General features: G+C 35.4%; 1 protein-coding gene across 6 annotated transcripts in view; it reads left to right on the top strand.

The window, feature by feature from the left end:
• Positions 1-13,374, top strand: part of CALCRL (calcitonin receptor like receptor) — an 82,816-nt gene that overhangs the window by 18,206 nt on the left and 51,236 nt on the right. The gene's annotated exons all lie outside the window — the stretch shown is intronic.

Genomic DNA, 13,374 nt, shown 5'->3' with positions numbered 1-13,374 from the left:
TTAAATTCCCAAGTCATTCTGTTGGACCCCAAAATAGATCCTCTATAATTATTCTTTGTCCCTCAGTATGTCTTTGGGAGCTCATCATTGTTGTTTTATCCTTTTACGCGTCAGCTTCCTTTGCACATTGCACTTCATATGACTCACTGTTCCTTCAAGCAAGGTCCGAATGCTCTAAATACCTACTTATATCAGACAGCTGGGTTTCTCTTCCTGGATGTTTCTCTGTGAAGTGGTGCCAGACCAGTTTTTATAAGGCCTCAATTGTGCTTAACGAAGACATAGAGCAAAGAACCTACTAGGCCTCCACTCTCTGTGTACAGTCATCTCCATGTGGAAATTAAGAGAAGTACACAGTACTTTTTCTAAGTATCTTTTCAACTCATAAATTCTAATATTTTTGAATAGTTTGAAGGAAATGAATTGGAAGTAGTTTAAAAAATAAAAGATCCAAATTTAAACTTCTTTCTCTTCATTAGATTGATCTCTGACTTGCACACTATTGGTAAGATATGTGTGTGTGTGTATGTGTAGATATATACATACTTTATATATACATATATATGCCCATTTTATAATTTAAAAAATTTTACTTCTAAAATGTAAAATTTAAGGTGTTTAAGCTGCAAATGTATATGACAAAATCCAGCATAAAGGGGTTGAAAACTTATCTCTGGGGAAAGTAAAACATATCATTGAGAACCAGGATTGCAGTTTGCTATCATATTAGCTTGACTCATAGATGGTTTAATTTTAACTTAATGAAAGAATCACAGAGATGAGACTTAGGTAAGGGAACTCCTAGTCTTAGTTCATCTACTACTGTGAGACATGAAGGGAATCAACAAATTCTCCTGAACTTCTACTTACCTTTTTTTTCTCTTTTTTTATTGTTCTTTAAGTACAGTTGTCTCCATTTCCTCCACCACCACCACTCACCCCACACTTCAGCCATCCCCACCTCCCACCCTCAATCCTACCCCACTTTGGCTCCGTCCCTGTGTCCTTCATATGTATTCCTTGGCAACCCTTCTTCCTTTACCCCCCATGATCCCCTCCAACCTCCCCTCTGGTTACTGTCAGTTTGTTCTTAATTTCAAAGTCTCTGGTTATATTTTGCTTTCTTGTTTGTTTTGTGATCAGGTTCTAATCATAGGTGAGATCATACAGTATTCGTCTTTCACCACCTGGTTTATTTCACTTAGCGTAATGCTCTCTAGTTCCATCCATACTATCGCAAAGGGTAGGAGCTCCTTCTTTCTCTCTGCTGCATAGTATCCCACTGTGTAAATGTACCACATTTTTTTGATCCACTCATTTACTGATGGGCACTTAGGATGCTTCCAACACTTGGCAATTGTACATTGTGCTGCTATGAACATTGGGATGCATAGGTTGAATTGGTGTTTCAGGATTCTTAGAGTATAATCCCAGCAGTAGAATTGCCAGGTCAAAAGGAGTTCCATTTTTAGTTTACTGAGGAAATGTCATATTGTTTTCCACAGTGGCTGCACCAGTCTGCATTCCCACCAACAATGTACTAGGGTTCCCTTTTCTCCGCATCCTCTCCAACATTTGTTTATTGATTTGTTTATGTTGGCCACTCTGACCAGTGTGAGATGGTACCTCATTGCGGTTTTAATTTACATCTCTCTGATGGCTAGTGATGCTGAGCATCTTTTCATATGTCTCTGGACCCTCTGTATGTCTTCCTTGGAGAAGTGTCTGTTCAAGTCCTTTGCCCATTTTTTAATTGGGTTGTTTGTCTTCTTGGAGTGGAGACCTGTGTGAACTCTTACTTTTTACATCTGTAAAATGAGCAGTTTATACTGTAAGACTTCTCAGGTCCATTCAAGCTCTCTGAGATTCTGAACCTCTGACTATAACTATACTGAATTAAAGATACAAGCTAGAAATAAAATGTCATCCGAAGTTCTTTGTAACAAATGGGATTTGTAATACTTCAATTCTTCTAACTTAAAATATTTTTATTGCTTATTTACATAATTATTCACTAGACTCTGGAAATTGACAAATGAATAAAAGGTGGGAGATAAAAATAAATAAGGAGAATATCTCTGGCCAAATTGAATTTTGAAAGTAGAAGGATTACAAAGTATCACTAAATTTTAATAATCTTACTGAAAATTCTTTCTGACTCCAAAATAATAATAATTTAATAAGTCCATTTTTACATTCAAATCTTAATCCAACTAAAACTGAATCTCAGATGTAATTTTTTCCCAAAATTGATGGACAATATTCATTAAATTGTTTATCTTTTCTATCATTGATTTGAAACTTAGGTAAATTGTTATACTTACTAAATTTTATTAACACAATGAGTTTGCATACTGGGGTTCATTTATTTATTTTCAGTTAAACTTTGGAATTATTCATTACCATGACTACATTACATTCATAAATGATTTGGTAGATAATTAAGCATCTTTATACATTTTAGGTTTTGCATCTATTAGTAAAAATATGCCTTTACATACTAAAAAAATTATTTTATATCTATAAATATCTATTGGATACAAGGCAATGGAACTATATATGTATCGTGGAAATCAGCTGTTGGTTCTGCTTCGAAGCAAATAAATGTAAGGCTTTGCAAGTAATGAATGGGTTGGAAGATATCAAAAAGGCTTCTTTTTTGTTTTAAGGACAATAAATTATCAGGATGCTAAGAAAGTTCCTTTGCAACTGGGGTATATATGTAATGATTTATATATGGGATGTATGAATATTAATAAGCAGCTTATATTTATTTTTTATAATGAAGGGGTTTTTTTTTTATAATGAAGAACATTACACATTTGCTAAAACAGAAGAGCTTGTTATTAGATGTGGGAAAACTACATAGTATTTTGCCAAGACGCACTGACCCAGAAAATAAGCAATTAGTTGAACACAGAGTATTTATCTTAAAAGTGGTTTTCAATCATATTTGAAAAGTTTGTCCAGTAGGATAGGCCCGTACTTATGATTAAGAATCAGCCAGAGTCTGTTACATTCCAGATGAAATAGTCAATTAGATGTAGATTTCCTCTATGTAGCAAAACTCCATTTAAATAACAAAACAAAACACTGCTCCCTTTCACAAAAAAAATCCTTGTTTCACTTAGACATTTTATTATTATCTCCCATCCTATCTCCTAGGCCTTCATTAAGCAAGCTATCAAAGCAAATTAGTTCTTTTTTATGGAATGCATCAGTTTTGATAAAATCTTCCAAAACTGTGCAGAGCCTAGCATGAATGTGACCAAGTGAAATTATCAATCAGGTTAAGCCACAATTCATTTATACCTACAAGAGTTATAAATCTGCTTATACTTAACTTCCAGCCAGCCCTTCCTAAACTGTCCATATTTATATCTTTCTGAGATTATCTAATTTCCTGTCTGTGTTTTCCATTAGTCATGATGTACTTATAAATGGCTAGATGGGAAACCTTTCTACCTTGTGGCTTGTAGCAGTAACATATAGAGTCCTGCTAATATACTTAACGATACGTAACTTACATGTCTACCAGTTACTTATAAAAAATGCAAACACATTTACACTTATTGATTCCTGGGAAAGTGAGCAAATGTCTACCTAAACTAGTGGAGAAGTGACTAGGACTTAAGAAAAAGAAACTATGTGGCAGATGAGGAAAGCACGGTCATTTACTGTATTTTACAGGAAGCTCTTGCTGTAGCTAAAAGTTCTTTGCTCACCCAGACTGCTGGAGATAAAGACAGAGGAAAACCCAACACTAATACTTGTAGCTTTAAAATGCTGAATCTAAAACATTCCTGCAGATGATAAACAGACCCTGGATTTAAAGGAAACTAAAGCTGTGATTCAATAAGCCTGCCAAATAGGACTGGCAACAATTAGTTAACTCAAGCAAGACTTTGGACCCACTCTTATTGCTGTGGCCTCTTTTCCATGACTCCCAAACCTCCAGATGAAAATTCAACACTTCTGTTAAGTTTTTTGTCTGTATGACACCAAAGATCACCTTAAATAAAAAATAAGAGAAATTTGAGTAACTAATAAATATCAACTCTCATTGTAAAGAATTTCCTCACTGGGAATATTCATGTTTTTTAAAACAAATTTGGCTATTGTTAATTAAATTTTAAGCAGGAAAGTATCAATATATGAAGAAAAAATTGTGGCCATGCTGAATCTATCATTTTTTATTATCTCACACATAAACTTGTTTTTCACTTTTATTATATAATTAGTAACACTTCTCTTCAAATCATTTGGTATTCCACTTTAAAAAGCATGCTAATCTTAGTTGCTTATTTCCTGAAAAAGTTTATTATTCCCTCTTTACTCTCAGTTTTCCTAAAGCCTTTGGACATTCAACAAAGCATCCAGGAAACAGTGCTGTGCCACATAATCTGCCATATTGCTGGAAAATGTAGTAACACACACACACAAGCAAGTCACAAAATGCTCTAGACAATTTTTTTCCACCATAAGAGTAAGATTTCTGAATCATAGCAGACCTTAGAATTTGTCTTTACATTCAGATCATAAAAATATTTTTCTATAATATCCTATTAAGGTAGGTGTTATGTTTTCTTCACAGGGGAAATATTATTGAGTGGTTTGGTTTTATAACATCTCAGATTCCGCATGACATTTTGTAGAAAATTATGTATGATTACAAAATACATATAGGGTGGACAAAAGTGGGTTTATAGTTGTGAGTACACAAAACAGTGTATTATATTATTATGTATTAATTATTGTATTGTTTTCCACACAAACAACTGTAAGCTTCATTGTGCCCCACCCTGTACATACATACGTACATACATACATGTACTTTGAAGTACATGTCCTTGATTTAAAACACATTGTGAGAAAAAAATCCATGCAATAAAAATGAAGAGAAAGAAGTATGTTTGTTCACAAACATGTATTAAGTTAAGAACAAAATAAGACTATATTTTTTAGTTCACAATTTCTAGTGGCTGGTTTAGGAAAGGACTACATCTTTGTAGCCAGAACAATTCTATTACATTCTGTTATTGTTGTTTTTAACTGTCTTGAAGGTCAAATTTGTCTTTGAAAAATTTTAGCAGTAAATTGGGGAGAGTATTTTTTTTCTCTTATAAGTCCTTTCTAAATGTGTTAAGTGAGTTCTAATTTCAGTTCTCTCTCTAACCTGGAGCTCTTTGGTACCATTTCTGGGCATAAAGCTTTAAAAAGCCCCATATTTGATCTTCTAATATATTAACTTTATAGTTGGTCCAAAGGCTGTGGGTTATTGTTAAGCTAATATATTAACTTTAAAACTTTATAGAACTAGAAGATCCTTATTATAGCTTTTTATACAACCTGTACATTTTTTGAAATAAAAACTAGAGAAGCAGGCAAATAAAAAGATGGCTAAAAGAAACAAAATAGTAACCTGGTGTCACCACCAGAATTAGTATCTATTTCTGTTCAAACACTTGGCTTGACTATTGTATAAATGGCCACAGACCACCTAATCATGCATCTTAGAAGTTAGATGGAAAAAGAGGCCATAAGCCAAGAAATGAAGTTGACCTCTAAAAGCTAAAAAAGGCATGGAAACAGATTCTTCCCTGAAGCTTTCAGAAGAAACGCAGCCTTTCCAACACCTTGATTTTAGACTTCTGACCACCAATACTGTAAAAGAATAAATTTGCATTGTTTTAAGCCAAAAAAAGAGTTATCTAAAAGAAATACTCTATTTTTTTCCATAAATTTACTTTTTCCCCACATTCTTCTGGATATTTTCTTATCTGTTAAACTTAAAACTTAATAAAATATTCTCTGATATTTGCTCTAATATCCCCACTATTATTAGACAGATTTGTTAAATCTTTCATTACGCTCTCAAAAAAATAGTCACATATTATTAAATCTAAACTTCAAGAGACCACCCTGTTTTGAATTCACATCCAATCCAGTGTCCATGGAATTTGTCAGGTTCTGAGAGCACATAACACGCCGATGTATTATTTTAAATTTCAGGAGAGAGGTTGTGACAACATCTCTCACAGTTTCAGTGCAGCCCCTGTTCAAACCAGCAGTGTGATTGACATTTCCATGGAGAAACATTGCCTTGTCAGATGACCTGAAACTGCTCTCCGTATCCTGACGTGAGGAGGGGCTGCTCAATGAACAGAGAGGCACACAGGTGCTTAGAGACTGTGGGGCGCTCTATTTCAGGCTTCTCAATGGCCATTTCATTGTATTTTTCTCTTTTTATGTAGCAAATTGGACCTAGCTAACAACAAGGCCTTAAGAAACTGATTGAAACTAACTACACAAGTTTTTATATTGAAAGAGGATTGAAGAAAAAATATATTCCGTTACACAAGATGAAGCCAGACTCATTAACAAACACCAAATACTGGTGAGATAGAAAAGAAGCCAAAGCACAGATTCTGTTCACTAAATGTAACTCTACAGTCACTGATTTTTTTTAGTCATTGATTTCTAAATCTACCTCAACCATATGTAAATATATTTTCGAAAACACACTGATTTTCAATCAAAATCTCTGTGATGAAGAATGCCTGACCGCTTGTGGATATAGTTATGCGCTGGTGCTTCATCTTGAGGAGGCTGTTTCACAGGGTTTTACATCCCTGAGGTAAGTTCTCAGAAACAGCTTGGGGTCACCAAAAGGGATGTGAGTTAGGGGACATGTTTCCAGTCTCTCCTCTGCTTCCGACCAGGTGAATGAGAGTAGTCAAAACATGTCACTTTTCTGGTTCTGAGTGCCCTCATTGATAAGAAAAGGTTTTGTTACCAAGATGACTTTGTTCATAACATGAACAAATAATATTTAAACAAAATAATAAGTAAAAATGAATATAATTGGTTTTCATCACATAAAAACTATTATTACTATTTTCAATGAACCATTATTAGGTTCCTCAAACTTTAATTGCTATCCATGGCATGAGCTAAGCCTTGGGTCCTGATGTTCGGTTTTGAATCATTTCAAGTGGTCTGTGTTTCACAAGAATTACATGCAAAAAAAAAAAGGTACTTACTGTGTGTATAATTAGTTTCAAGAGAAAATACCAGTCAAAAACGTTTTCTAGGATCCATTCTCCTAAACTGTTAACTGGTCACACATGTGTGACTTATCCAAGAAAACCCCCACTATATATAATCTCCCAAAGACCATGTTGTGTACTGTTTTACTCTAAAAAGAGATACTATTGAGTCAGAAAGACCTCAAGTCTTATGTGATTACTCAGAAAATGAGCAGTTTCAAGGCAAAAGCTGCATAGTATTATTTAACATAGTCCATCTTTTCCTGAAGCATACTTTATTTGTTATGCTCTTAAAATAAAGGAAACTGACTTGAATATAAAAGAACAATGGGGATTATTTATTTCCATATCTTCTCTCTAGGATCTATCATGGTGGTGGACTCACAATAAGCAAATGCTCCCCAAACATTGGCCTTTCAGTGATGGTTTTGCTTCATCTAAACTTCAAAATATTACAGCCAGTGACTATTTGGGGGAGTGAAATACACTGGGTCCAGAGGTAGTTCTGGTTAGGAGCACATGTGTTTTAGAAGTCAGAGAGTCTCAAGTTGTAATCCTAGCTTTCCCACTTCATTAGTGAGAGGACTTTAAGCTTTAGTTTCCTTGTCTGGATACATAAAAGGGAGAGTGTAACAGTTCATTAACCTTAGAACTGAAAGTGATAGCAGGCTCTCACTGCCTACGGCTGTGCTTAGACCACAGTAAACACTCAATAAATGGTAGCTGTTACTATTTCAGTTATTTTTAATTCTCATATCAATTGTTATAAAAATACCAAATTAAACCTTGGTTCATGATAATTTATAATATTTTTGATATTTTGTTCATAGATTTCTGAATGCTACCTCAATGAATTTGGGGCAATTTCTGCTCTCCTTTTTTTAGTTACTGGAAACAGGATGGGATGCTTAGTCCAAACAGTGCTCCTTTTCCCCATTTCCCACTACTCTCCACCCACATCTATATGCTTGAAATAATGTGCAAAGGCACTCTGATGCTGAAGAAGGAAATAAGAGGTTGTTTTGGTCTGAGGGATCTGACCCATGATGATGGGCACTTAAATTCAGAGGGTGACATGGTGCCTATGCCTTACTGGTCCTTTGAACTGGTCTGCAGTATCTAGGGGGCTGAAGATGGAGGAGATATTTTCATGACAGAATTAGTAAACTCTGGCCAGGAACTGTGCTGTCTTGGTGACCAGGGGACAATACAGCAGATAGAAAGTGAAAGGCCACTTTCTACCAATTCTGCACATACAACAGGACTCTAGTACCCCGAGAGTTGAGAGTTGAAGACTTTGAGAAGCTCAAGAGATAGTCTTTCTGATACAATTTTGGGGATGAAGTAGTAAGAAATGGCAAAAGTAAAGTCATTTCCAGAGACTCTATGGGCAGAGGGCATACCCAAAAGAGGTCAGAGTGCTAGGGAAAGAGTGCTGTGAATTGCTCTTACAAAAGAGACTAGTTTATGAAGCATCTGTTTAGGGATTTTCAAGGGCAAATTGGGACTTGAAAGGGTGCTGGAGGTCCCAAGTGCTGAGACGCAGATAAAACCGGGAACCTGCGGATTATTGGTAATATGACTTGGTACCCGGAGGCTCCTGGGGCCTGACTGGATTTCAGTCACGGGAATAAACATGGAAGAGTTTATTTAGATAAGATTAAGATAAATATTTAAATAGTATAGGACCAAGAGTAGGTTTCAAATTTTTGAATTTATGAAAATAGTAATTGGACTACGGGATTACCTATCTAATTTAAAGTAGCTTGTGCTTTCGCATGAGTCATCCGGCAATAAGAAAGTATGTGATGTTTCTGATAAAGTTATTTTCAGATGGGAAAAATGAATATAGCTACCTTCACATGGGAGGTCTTGCTGATGATTTATGTAATCCTAAGAATTAATCTGTTCCTGGTGTAGATAGTTCTAAAGGCAACATGTACATTCCTGTAAATACACACTCTCAGATAACCTTTACTGTGTTCAGAGGAAATTCTCCTATAGCCTTGAACCCCTTAACTCAAAACTTTCTCAAAACCCATGCAGAGCATTCTGATATGTTGTCTTCTTAAAAATAAACTCCTAAACATGTACTATTACTGTATGAATGTATAAATAGCCCGAGACATTTTCTTACTTCTTCTTTCTGAACACTGGCTTTAGCTTACACCTCTACTCTCTGATATCCCTTACATGTACATTTCAGAATTCTTTTCCTTTACATTCAAGGTACCCCTGATACGTATATATTCCTGAAATGTAAATTTATATTACCTCCTGTCAAGTTTAGACTCCTAATTAAGTTGTATACAGCCCTTAAATATTTGTTTTCCTCTTGGCAGTGTTTGACAAGAATTCATAAGAAATTTCAATGTGTTCTTTTAGTAGATTTTGTTTGTTCTGCCCTCAGCTGTCTTGTAGCTATAGGCAAGTACATGAAACCTGGCAAAGGCATCATGTTGTACAAGGTCTGTCCAGAAAAAGTCCAGCCATTGTTAATATAATGAGAACGGTTTGAACAACATCAATGTAACCTGGCAGCCAAGGAGAGTGGACTGGAATGTGCCTGTGTGAACAAATGACGACTTCACTAGTCGTCAGTACTAGTCAGTGGGGGTGGTAGACACCACTAAGTGAGCATGTGTACTCCATGGCTGTTGCATTCAAAATGGCTGAGTGAGTAGAGCAATGAATCTGCATCAAATTTTGCATTAAGCTTGAACATTCCTCCATGGAAACTATTAGGATGACTCAGAAGTCTGCAGCTATGGGCAGCTGGTGATTGGCGGCTTCATCACAACATGTTCTCTCACGAATCACATATCATGCAGAGTATTTTTTGAGAAACATCAAATCACCCAGATGATTCATGACCTCTACAGCCTAGATTTGGCGCCATGCAACTTCTGGCTTTCCCCAAAACTAAAAACACCTTTGAAAGGGAAGAGATTTCAGGCCATCAGTGAAATTCAGGAAACTACAACAGGGCACCTGATGGAGATTGGGAGAACTGTGTGAGGTCCCGAGATGCCTACTTTGAAGGGGACTGAGGCATCATTGTCCTATGTACAATGTTTCTTGTATCTTGTGCCTTCAATAAATGTCTCGGTTTTTCATATGACATGGCTGGACACCTTCTGGACAGACCTCACATAATGATCTTCACCACAAGGACAGCTGCCTCTCCCTATTGGTTCATTTCTTTTTTAAAAAAAGTTTTTCAAAGGAAGAAGTAATATGGTTAAGACTTCAGTCTATCAGAGCTAAACTTTCAACTAGTTTCATTATAATGTTATTTTTGCACTTTGAAAAAACAGTGGTTCAATAAATAAGAGAATTTTCCAAGATACATTATGAATATTATGTCATAATATCATGAAAGAACTTGGCTTTCTTCCAGAACTAGTTTATTAAATACTTTTAAACAAAATGACTCAATGCAAAAAACCAGAAACCTCTGCTTTATATTCTGTATCCGGGAAAGATATGCTCTTTCAAAAACATGAAATATTACCAGTTGGTTTTAACTTCAATTACTACATGAAAATGATTTTTAATGATCTTATTCTGAAACCTGTCTTAGAAATGTTAGCATCTATTTCATCTAGTAGATTTTGGAGTAATTTCTAACAGAAATGTATTGTTTGGCGTGACAGTAGCAGTCAAGGTTCCATGATTAGTGGGGCAAATGAAGATTAAGTTGACATATGAGCCAGTTTCTGCTTCCAAAAGAATTATCATATGTTTCCAGAACTAATATTCATAGCATTTGTAAACTGTTATATTTAATGACTTAATATTATGCTATTCATCTTCATAATGCCTTCAGGCAGGTATCATAGATTCTTTAGGGGTAGATTTATATCTCTAGTTTTAAAAATCTAAGGAAGGCCTTTAATTCAGTTAAATCTAACCTCACATACAGTAAATATCTTCTTTAGTTAATATAAATTGCTCTTTTGTGAATTAAAATATACCTCATTGTTCTAATTTTTAAGAAATCAAATGGTCTATTTATTAATTAGAATGTGTTTAAAGTGAAATAATTTTTACAATACCATTTATAAAATTTTGGGAACTTTTTCTCCAGGTTTCAGTATAGAGTCAAGTCCTAAGAACTGACTCAACCCAACTGTATTAGTCCACTAGGGCTACACACAGAAATATCACAGACTGGGTGGCTTAAACAGCATAATTAAAATTTCTGAAGGCTGGAAGTCCGTGGTCAAGGTTGTGGCAGGCTTGGTTGATCTTGAGGTTTCTCTTCCTTGCTTGTCATGTGTCACTTGTCTTCACCTGGCCTTTTCTCTGGGTGCTAGTATCCCTGGTGTCTCTTCCTCTTCTCATGATGACAGCAATTACATTGTATTAGGGACCCACATTTATACCCTCATTTACCCTCACCTCCTTGGATGGCCTATCTCCAAATACAGTCACGTTGTGGTTAGGGCTTCAACATATATGTCTGGAGGGGAAATAAGTTCATTCATAATGCCAACGGTTTCTAAAAAATTATTTCAAAGAAGATGGAGTTGAAATAGGTAGGAGCACTTTGAAAATTTTTAAGTTATCACAGTAATAACTGAGTTCATTCCCTTAAGTAAAAAATAATCATCCATATCTTCTGCATGTCACTAATCCCCAAATTTAAATCAGGTAACATTGTCTTACCCATCAGCCCTGCGGTAAGAATTTTTCAGCCAAATATTTTATGAGCAATTCGCACTTAAGAACCCTTTCATGGCTGAATGTGGAACTGATATCAGAAACACTACTAGTTCCTTGTCACAGACACTATCAGATACAATCGTTTATAAATATCTTTCTATATTAATGAGTATATTTTTAAAACTCTAGTTTCCCTCACATTCTCCAAAAGGATTTCTTTCCTTTATACTTCACTATTTTTCAAGAATGTGCTTTTTTAAAAAAACAAATGTGTTTATTTTATTTTGTCTGCTGCTCATGATCTGAAAATACAATTATTGCCAATAGACACATTTTGAGAATTGGCCTTGGCTGTTCTCCCTGATCTCTAGGATTTCATCAAAATCCCTTTTCATGTCATCAGTTCAAAGGCAAATATATAAGTATAGTTTTTAACCAAAGCCCCAATATTTAGGAACTGCTTCTGTACGCTTTTATCTAGTTTCCTGTGTGTGGGATTGTCTCATCCCCTTTATCCCATATTCTGTCATCTGGAGCACTCACACTCTGGCCAATAGAGTGCACAACAACCCCTTCTCCAGGAACTTCAGTGTATTTATTGTATTGCTCTTATTGCCCCATGATTCCTTCCCCAGTATCTATTCCTGAGTCAATCAGTTAATCAAAAAATAAACAAAATGGTTTTCTTTCTTTCTGGGAAATAAATTTCCTGGATGAAACACAAAAAGTTTGAACACGTTTTTCTGGCTGCCTTAAAACAAAAACAAAAACACATTTACTAATCAGAGCTGTTAATGAGGTTGGGATGATGTGTGTGCCGACTTTCTGTCTGTTGGGTAGGCGCTGGTTGTTCCCGAGTCCAGCTCCACATTAACTGGTATGACTCCACAGTCCCGGGAAAAAGCTGCCTTAAATGTCAGTGTTTCCATGGGATTTTCTTCTATGCATTCAATGTGTAGTTGCCATAAAGATAGCGGATAGCGTATAAGTGCGTAGTTGCCAGTCAGATGCCATTTTTAGCCACGAGTCACATATGTACTTTGAGTTTAGGCATTACTTATTCTATTATAATAGAAGAAAGATAGTGTTTTCAACCTCTTACAGGTTTAGCCACTAATAGCTATGACCTCTCTTATTACAAAGTGGATTTTAAATGAATCCATTATGATTAGATGCTGCCTACATTAATATGTGAGCCTTAAAATGTGTTTATCTACATAGAACTGGATTACTTAAAGTTACTCTTATATTTAAGAATGAATCATTGTTGACTGACATGGAAGAATTCAAAAACATCCTTGCACAAAAATGCTAGTTGACTTTCTTGGGCAACTACAGTGATATAACTTTCCCATACTCACACCCTAATAAAACATAATTAAAAAGAGAACTCTCTTTCCACAAGTAACATTTTCACATACATAAAATATTTTCTGTGTTGATGTCCCAGCTTTCCTTTTCTCCTGCTGGGTGAGAGTAGATGATATTCAATATGAAATTTGCATTATTGTAACTGAACGCAGGTCCAGCTGCTTGCTGCTTGGAAAACCAGTACTGGAGAGGCAGGTGCTGATGTAAAGGAAAGTGCTTATTAATGTGCCAGAAAATGTTCTTAGCTCACTACAGACTAATTTTTATGCAATATATCAGCCCTAAA

This window comes from Desmodus rotundus, chromosome 2 (assembly GCF_022682495.2).
Source record: "Desmodus rotundus isolate HL8 chromosome 2, HLdesRot8A.1, whole genome shotgun sequence".
NCBI classification, from domain to species: Eukaryota; Metazoa; Chordata; class Mammalia; order Chiroptera; family Phyllostomidae; genus Desmodus; species Desmodus rotundus.
Note: the sequence above shows the minus strand (reverse complement) of the source record. Positions and strands in the feature narration are given on the sequence as shown.